General features: G+C 40.8%; 1 long non-coding RNA gene across 1 annotated transcript in view; it reads right to left on the bottom strand.

Moving 5' to 3' along the window:
* LOC104965139 (uncharacterized) overlaps nucleotides 1-10,000 on the bottom strand; it is a 26,608-nt gene that overhangs the window by 16,550 nt on the left and 58 nt on the right. The window contains exon 1 of the long non-coding RNA XR_800524.1: nucleotides 9,888-10,000. This exon is cut by the window's right edge and continues 58 nt beyond it. This is a non-coding gene — a long non-coding RNA (uncharacterized lncRNA). The remainder of the gene's footprint in view (nucleotides 1-9,887) is intronic.

The following is a 10,000-nucleotide window of genomic DNA, read 5'->3' on the forward strand; positions in this document are numbered from 1 at the left end:
AGATGGCTGTATGTGCAGGAGAAACCGAACTTGCGTGATGTTTGGACATTGAACAGATTGTCAGAGAAGACACGAGGATGAATTCTAGTAGCTGGAGCTCTGATGGATCACGCACTTCCAGAGACAGAATGGAACTATGATGCAGTAGAAAAATGGCCGTGACATGGGAACCTTTAAAGTAAAAGTACTTTCCCTTTAAGGTTTTTAAAAAAATGGACCTGTCACCTGCAAGACAGGTATTTGATGTAGCTGAGAGCCTGCGTCTAGGAAGTGTGAACAATCTACACAACATTTAGCAAAGGAGAGTCATAGGCACCCCTCCTTAAGGAGGACAGATATATGACTGTTGGGTTATACTTATTAGACAGCGAGTCCAGGAGAACCGAGGATACTGGCGTCTACCAAGGTAAGACCTCCGGCAACCTAAAAGACAGCGAGACAGATTATGTCACGTCGACACGATTGCAGGTATAAGCATATTTCCATTTTCCTCCATGAGAATATATTATTTGACTAAGCCAGAGATAGCTATTGGGAATGGTAGAATATGACTCGGTTAATTCCATAGTATTTGGTGATGTAGCTTTCGATGAGAGATAAATATTGATAGAAATCCTCACAATGTAGTGATCACATGTTAGTCACGACTTCTGTTGAATCCTTCAGTCAGCAGCAGTGACGTTGAGCCATCTTTAGTCTTTGAGATAGAGGACTCACCTCGCCGGGTCTGACAACAGCACATTTTCCTAACTCTTCTGATAATCTACAGGTAGGCTCATTATGCTGGGCGCTTGTTATGAAAGGCTGCTGGGCCTCTTTCTTCCATTATTTATGCATAATGCATCATCCAGGCCGCAAAACTTTAGTTGTCTGCTTTTAATCCATCTATAAAATAAGTGAAAATGCATTAAATACGGACAAAATAACATAAATAACCAAAAATAAAGCCTTCATCCACAACGACAACAAAGCCTGCCTCTCCATGCCTCGAGCAACTTCCTTAACATCCGTGATTTCTTCCAGATCTGTCAGCGTTCCTAGGAGTTATATAATACGTCTATCGAACCGCGACATCTATCCATGCATTGAAAATTTACATATACATAGATTCAACTTATTGACACGTTTCTAGTATGCAAAGTGAGATGAATGCATCCAAGTAAATGTTACCGTTGGACGACCCTCTACACACTCAGATTTACAAGAGGTTCTCTTGCTTCTTGCCCTGCTGATGTTCAGGTGCAATATCCGACAGCTATCGTAACCGAGTTGTGTTTCGTATCTATATCATTAAAGACGATCTCAAACCAGTCTCTCTGTCAGATGTATACATGAGAGGTGGTACAATGCTATGAGATGTAGAATGAAGATAAGACTCATATACTGTTAAAGATGTCCTGCTCCCCTAGCTGAGACCTTCAGAGTGCATTAAGATATGTTTTCCTCTGTTAATATGTTATGTCCCAAGAAGAGCTTCATACATTAAGATACCTCTCTCATATATAAGCAGCATCTGATTCTATGGTGTAAGATTTAAGTCATAAAATAAATGTACCGTATGTTATTCTGCATCTTTTTCCAAATAGAGGTCGCGGAAACTCGGTGTGCTGAATAGCGAGCAGCACCGTTGTGTATCAGGATAATTGATCCATTTCGAGTCTACAATGAAATCATTTTGCACAGCAGATCCTCACAAGTCTCTATAAGCTGAGATGTTATCAGGTGAGTAATTGGAATAATGTGCAGCCAATCAGTGTTACGACTAGTATTTGGACCAACTGATATCTTGGCTTTAATTGAAAGATATACTCCTCCATCTTTTTACTTGCGAATGATTATGTGGGTGGTTTTCAATTATTGCAACTTTCAGTATTGTAACTTTGGATGAATTGACGTCGTTTACAAATCACAGAGACGCCTCTTCTCCTTCCACTCCGCGAGAATTATTGCTTCACGTGAGGTGTATTATTTCCAGTACATTGTGTTTTTTTATATACGTTAGTAATGTCGTAAGCACTCCTCGACTGTCAATACTTAAAGAGCGATCAACCTGTGTATCCTCGAACTGTAGGGCATGTTATTCTAGCATATTTGGAGTGATATAACTCCGTACGTCATGTTACACATGCTTAACGTTGTGTAGAAAGTTGCCTGCTCCTTTGCGTCTGACTGCGTCTCAGGTTTGTGTACATTGGATTCACAGAAATATATTGTTTTATAAACACATTGTAGCTCCTTACATCGTACGATTGTATGATTGAACAGCAGAATTCCTCAGCTAAAATCCCACGGCAAATACTGAGCGACATCGATGCTTGCTTCATGAATGATATGGAGCCATAATGTTGAGCAATAGTTATGTATATATGCTGTCTTAAAAGCATAACGTTTGGAAGTCTTTCCTCTTGGTTTGGATAAAGGAGGTTTAAAATCGTCCTGATACGAGTTTCTCCGATGGTTTTAAAATTTTTACCATTAAATGCTGTAAAATGCTTATGGGTTATTATTGACATATTAGATAGATCGCATAAACTCCTATTTAAAGAGTCCTTCTCCTGCTCGATCGTTGCTAGATTTGAGCTGAGAAAAGCAATCGTGTACGTATAGGAGTATCTAGCTATATAGTGACGGACATGATGTAGTCTCTCTGACTTGCCTCAGCTCTGTGAATTATGTAACGAGCTTCTCTTCGCACCCTCCCTAGGCTTCGAGTCGTGCGAGGTGCTAGACCCACTATTAGTCCGGAAATTAGCCAGGTGTCTAATGTTGGTGTCTTGTTGTTTACACAGCGACTCCACGCCTCCTCTGAAAGCGTCCTCTTACTTTAAAGACGCCGCTCGTCCTCCATATGGATTCTGTCGACTGAATGTTGCAGGTGTACTAGTTCTATTTCCAGAGACTGTATTGTTGTGGCGCTGTTGAGATAACTCTACTAGTTTAAAGAGTCTCTCTCCTCTGCGATTATATCGAGGGATGCTCTAGATTAGATTACAGCATTATGTAGTGTCTCTACATTGTGTACCGAAACAATCATGGAACCTTAATTATATTGTTTTCAAAAAAGCTCGTTTGAATTGTTCTTTCATGCAAAGCTTACAGATTGCTGCAGCAACCGGACTGCGCTGGTTCATTTCACTCTCCACAACAGCTGAAGCAGATGTTCGGCCAACCACCCTGCCCCCTCTTTACATACTATTCACTCACTCAACCTTGTACATGTGGTGGTAGGCGCTAGCCCAATAGGAGGGCCGCAGTGTTACTCACTAAAGCTGCAAAATATGACAACACACACACACACCACACAACACACACACACCACACACAACCACCACACACCACCACCCACAACACACAGACATCACACAGACAAGCATCCACCACTCACACTATCTATCACACAGTGCAAACCCACCCAGAACACACACACACACAGCACAGACAAAGTCGACACGCACGAACACACTATGATTATGATTCTTTTTTATTTACGTCGTCAAACTACACCACAAAATGACAGGCAGCACGAGAAAACGGAGCTCGTCTAGGACACAACATGTGATAAATACTTTTTTGAGTCGATTTGGTGCCAAGTTCTCACCAACTTCAATCTCCAGATTCAGTGGGTAGAAACAGGGAAGTCCCTGCCGTGTTGCTGTCTTTCTCTAGGAAAAGTTGAGAAAGTCAGAAGCGTTGGAGATGAAGTGTGGAATCGATGCAAACAGTATTTATCACATGTTGTGTCCTAGACGAGCTCCGTTTTGCTGCATTTGTGTGTTGTGTGTGTGTGTGTGTGTGTTGTGTGTGTGTGTGTGTGTGGGTGTGTGTGGGTGTGTGTGTTGTGTGTGTGTGTGTGTGTTGTGTGTGTGTGGTGTGTGTTGTTGGTTGTGTGTGTTGTTGTGTGTGTCTGTGTGTGTGGTCATATTTTCACTTAGTAATACACTCGCGCTCCCTATTGCTACGCTCCACCACAATTGTACGTATAGGCTAGGGGGTGGACATCTCTAAGCTGTTGGGGGTGAAAAGAGGTGGCTTGCAGGATGAGAAAAAATAAAGAGCTTTTTGAACATTAAAGGCATGGAGACATTAGTAGAGACACTACATACTGATATAACACCTGAACATCAGCAGGAGAGGACTCTTAAAGGTAGAGACACTACATACTGATATACACCTGAACATCAGCAGGAGAGGACTCTTTTAAAGGTAAGAGACACTACATACCTGATATACATCCGAACATCAGCAGGAGAGACTCTTTAAATGTAGAGACACTACATACTGATATACACCTGAAGACTATCAGCAGGAGAGGACTCTTTAAAGTAGAGACACTACATACTGATATACACTGAACATCAGCAGGAAAGAGGACTCTTTAAAAGTAGGACACCTACATACTTGATATACACCTGAACATCAGCAGGAGAGGACTCTTTAAAGTAGAGACACTACCATACGATATACACCTGAACATCAGCAGGAGAGGACTCCCTTTAAAGTAGAGACACTACATAACTGATATACACCTGAACATCAGCAGGAGAGGACTCTTAAGTAGAGACACTACATACTGATATACACTGATCATCACAGGAGAGGACTCTTAAAGAGAGACACTACATACGAAATACACTGAACATCAGCAGGAGAGGACTCTCTTAAAGTAGAGACACACATAACTGATACACACCTGAACATCAGCAGGAGAGGAACTCTTTAAAGTAGAGACACTACAATACTGATATACACCTGAACATCAGCAGGAGAGGACTCTTTAATGTAGAGACACTACATCGATATACTGAACATCAGCAGGAGAGGACTCTTTAAAAGTAGAGACAACTACATATGAATATACACCTGAACATCAGCAGGAGAGGACCTCCTTTAAATGTAATTAGACACTACATACTGATATACACTCTGACATCAGCAGGAGAAGGGACTCTTTAACAGTAGACGACCACTCCTACTGATGTACCCTCGCATAGCGATCTCTCAATGTTTTTAATGCATGGTTTCGGATAGACGTATATAACTCCTAGAGACGTGACAGATGAAGAAAATCAGATGTTAAGGAGTTTGATTCGAGGATGAGAGGAGCTTGTTGTCGTTTGTGATGAAGGTTATTTGCTTATTGTATGTTATTTGCCTATTTTAATGCATTCACTTATTTATAAATGGGATTAATAACGCAGAAAACTAAAGTTTTTGGGCCTGGATGATGGTGATTATGATAATAATGAGAAGAGCAGCAGCTTATAAAAAGGCAGATAGATGAGTACCTGTAGATTGATCAAGAAGTTAGAAAAGTGCTGGTGTCAGACCGGCGAAATATTTAAACTTACATGAAAGTTCAATACTTGAAACCAGCTTTACATAATTTCTCCTAGAATGGAAAGTTAATGGGAGAGAAATGGTCCTTAGGTGCCGAGTCTTACCTTGGATATCCTCCGTTCTCATGATTCCATTAAAACATCAATTTGTTCTGGTAATACTTTAATTTGGAATTAATCCACGATCTACATCAAAACGTTTGAGTGAGCAGGTCCATTTAAAACCTAAAGGGAAGTGACTTTTACTTAAAGGTCCCATGTCACGGCCATTTTCTAACTGATCATAGTTCCATCGTTGAGGTCTACTAGAATAGATTTACATGTTCAATGTTCCAAACTACACATTGGTTTCTCATACAGCATCTCTGTATAGTGTGTTGTATTCACTCTCTGTCCTACACGGCTGTTGGAGTTCGGCTGTGGAGCCTCTATTGGTCGGGACGTTGAAGAGGCTCGGTTGCTGCTGCGAGGGAGCAGATAAGTTTCCGGGTCGGCGATACAGCAAGAACAAGCTAAACTCATCCTGAGCACACACACACACACACACACAACTACACACACACAGCCACACACACTCACACACACACACACACACACACACAGCCCCACCCACACAACACACCACACACAACACACACAACACACCACACACACACACACACACACCAGCCGAAGTAAAAAACAATACAGTGTGGCTCGATATTGTAGTAAGAAAAGGTTTATAACTGCTGTGAGACTAGGGCTGCACGGTATTGAAAAAACTGACATGCGATTTTTTCTTCCCCTGTGATATATATATATATATATCCCTTGTGTGAAACCATACAGGAATTGAAGAAAAGACCGTTTTTTCCCCCGCAAACCATCCTTTCTTGAACTGTAATGATACAATTGGTATTTTTTTAACTACATTTAACCGGATGAAGGATTTTAGTCACGGACGTCTGGATCTTAAGTTATCAGAGCAACAAGCTGAGCTAGCTCGGTTAGCAGCGCAGAACTGGAGAAACACATGAAACTATATTCAGGGTTTCGACCTTTGATCTCCGGGTCCGTTTGCTTTGGAGGTTTGATGGTGATTGGTGGTTTGCTTTCACTCACTCAAGTAGCCCTGACATGAGAGCCGTGCAACTTTTCCTTTTGTAGCAAGCAGCAAAATAATTGTAACATGACGTGTTTGAGTTCATTTGCCTATTTAATATCGCAAGTCCTAAAAAAAATTAAACTTTTTCTTTTTTTCTTTAATCGCACGTCTACTACGCGATGTGAATATCGCGCATGCGCATATCGCGATTATAGTCACGACACGATATATCGTGCAGCCCTACCGCAGACGGACAACTTTTGGACAAAATGTCCTCTCCATTAAAAGGCAGCTGGAACAGCCTCCCGACTGAGACACGGGATTGTCCCACTCTCAATAGTTTTACAGGTCAACTCAAAGAATGGTTGAGAAACAACCAGACGTGCGATCACCGCTAAATGCACTTTAACACAGAGGCATCTCCTCTTGCACTTTACGCATCTCCGTATCTTCTCTTGCACTTAATATGTCGTAGCTGCTACATTGTACTGCCATGTGGTAAATGCTTGTGTGCTGCTCTTGCTCTTCTGCATACCATGTATTTATTTTTTTGCTATGTTTACAAATGTCATGTTCTTATATGCTGTATGTCAGGGACTACGGATGGAAATTAGCTCAAAGCTAAAATCCGGCATGTTTACACTTGAAGCATTATTCGTCTTTAGTGTTCATTAATGTGCATTGTCCCTGTTCAGATAAACGATTAAATGAAAATGAAAAAGCAGTCAGATTATACATTAAAAGATACAGGAGTTATACAATCCTGCTCTAACTGTACAGACCAGCTGTTATAGGATCACCTGATGATATTTACCCATGACTGTCAGTCTAATATGCATCGTAATGCAAGGTGTTTCCGTGACGAAGTGGAGTATGTAATGCATTTTCAAGTTGTTTTTACACAGTGAATAGGGCCAGACCTACAGTACCTTCATTTATCTACATATTATTTGTAGGTCCAACTGTGAAAAATAACACATTTCTGAAGCAGACGGTATTTAATGTTGTCCAAAACAAGAAAATATAAGTTTAACTGTCACAAGAGACTAAAAGAAATACAGAATGTATTCACATGTAAGAGGGAGAGCCAGGTTAGTTATCATGTTCTCAATCAATACCTTCAATTAACTTTTCGGCTCCCATTTTTAAATATCGTATTATAATGATTGATTTCATACTTATAAGAGTTTTTTTTATGTCTAATCCAAACAGCACAAAGTTTAGATCAGAGTGCAATAAGAATGACTGTGCAGTGTGTTAGTGTGCACGTTTACTGTCCAAAAAGTACTCCTATATTAGTTAAAGCCTGTTAAAAAGAGCAACAATTTAATTTGTTGTATTGCCAGCTCCTTAATAACTCAAATAACTCTCTACTAATGATTATAACACAACATGTATTTGATTTAAAAAGCACCCAACAGGCCATCAGTGCACGCAGAGAGCTCCAGAAAGGACCCATGAATGGAATGTATTGGGTAACCGGGGCCTCACAACAAGCGGGATGGCCTTACCGGAGGATCACATCTCACATTCCCCTCTTCTACTGGGACGGGACCCCGACTAATGATAGAAGCTCCAACGTCAGCACTTTGCACCGCGTCAACATTGCGCAACTCATCGTGGCCGAGCTGGGTTTACGAGATGACTCAAACCACGTTTCAAAGTGACGTAGAAGTAAATAAACTCGGATGTATAATATCGTGTGTTGTGACAGCTACAGCGTAAAGTGTTTTTCTCATCCCCTGCTGTCCGACTCCCACTGAGAGACAGCGGATACATTCACAAGCTGCGCAACTATGTGGTGACAGGGACTCATGTAAACCCACCAGGGGAAACCCAGACAGAATCAGGTGCACGGAGCTGATAACCTGGCACAGACACAATGCAACAGCATGGGAAGAGATAACGAGCAGAACGGACAACACCACGGGGTTCCAAAGCAAAGCAGCAAACCCAGCTTCTTACAAACATTGCATTATCCAAAGAGACTTACAACATGTGCAACAAACCATAAGGACATCAACTCTGCAGATATATTCACTTTAAATCAGACAAACCTCATTAGGCATTAGTTTCAAATGATCTCAACTGGTGGGTTTTCACTCTGCAACCAAAGATGTGTAAACGTTCTGCTGTCCTGATATCAACAGAGAGCTTGTTTCACTATTTTTAAACCAGGAAAGCTTAATTGTGTTTTAATTAAAGGGGTTTTGGGTCCAACTCGCAGTGAGGGAGTAGCGAGCGGATTGGCTGATGCAGAGCGAAGTGAAAATCCAATTTAGAAAAGTATGTTACACCTCTATGATATATGGACTAAAGGCTGGAGGTCAGGGGCAGCAGTGCGATGTTTGAAAGTGTTTTTTATGCGATATTTTCCAGCAGAAAGGTGGTTGTTCAGGTTTGGATGGAAGTACTTTTTGTGCAACAGTGCATCTTTGTGCAAAAAAGCATGTGAAAGATGTTACACGCTTGTAAAGAGGTGGTAGGGAGAAAATGGAATTACTGAGCAAAAGCAGAAACAAGTCACACATTATTCTGGGTCAACCTGGTTTCTGTGGAACATGCATTCTTCATAATTCTCTACAGTAGGGGGACACTATAACGGTTCAGGTCTAAAAAGAGGGTACTATTGTGTCATGTTTACCAAGTTGAAACTTAACACCAGAGAAACTGTGGCTGCAAAGTAGCACATGTACCTGCAGATAACACTCACTAGATATTAAGCTTACAGCCTCATTACAATATTATGCGATGTTACCGTACGTTAAGACCGTGATACGGGACACTGAGAGTCTGGTGTAAAGAGATGCTTGGGACAAAATGTGACACAAAAGCTGAGGTGTTGAGCTGGAGAGACATCTGCTAGTTTATATATCTCAGAAGTGTCTAAGGAAGAAGATGTACTGCAACTCTTTGTATAGACGTCCAGAAACTCAATGGATTATAACACAGGAAGATCATCAGCATGCATTTACATATGTCCAACTCACAAGGAAATGTAAAAGTGCAAATGGGAAACGTTTGTAAGATAACAACATAACTTTAAAATATTGCTCTTAATCTTTTGTAGCTCGTGTTAATAAACAAAGTCTTATCTTGAATAGTACTTAAGTGAATGTACTTTCCATCAGTTTGGATAAATAAGGGCAGGGAAATAGTGTCCAGGTTTAACATAGTAATAACAAGGCTATAGCAATATCAACCAATACACTAGCTAAGTTCTATCACTGTTATCAATGACACAAGCTAACTTTAACTAGCTCATCGCTTAATATTTAAACAACATCAGACTTAAATCGGACATTAAATAAGACAGATCCCCATCAAATAAACATATAAAATGAACCTTAATAGATTTAAGTGTCCAACTGACAGTTCATGCTAATGTTAGCTTAACACCACTGTTGCATTAGAGGACGTTGTTAGCATCGTTAGCTTTGTGAATTAGCCTCCGGTACGTTACTCACAATGTATTCTCGAACTTGGCTGTGGAAGTTCTGCTCTCTGATAGAAACGTCGTCTTCTTCCATTCTTCATATTGCAAAAACAAGACAAGACAGATGCTACATTACATGCTAGC

This window comes from Notothenia coriiceps, unplaced genomic scaffold (assembly GCF_000735185.1).
Source record: "Notothenia coriiceps isolate Sejong01 unplaced genomic scaffold, NC01 NC01_scaffold00037244, whole genome shotgun sequence".
NCBI classification, from domain to species: domain Eukaryota; kingdom Metazoa; phylum Chordata; class Actinopteri; order Perciformes; family Nototheniidae; genus Notothenia; species Notothenia coriiceps.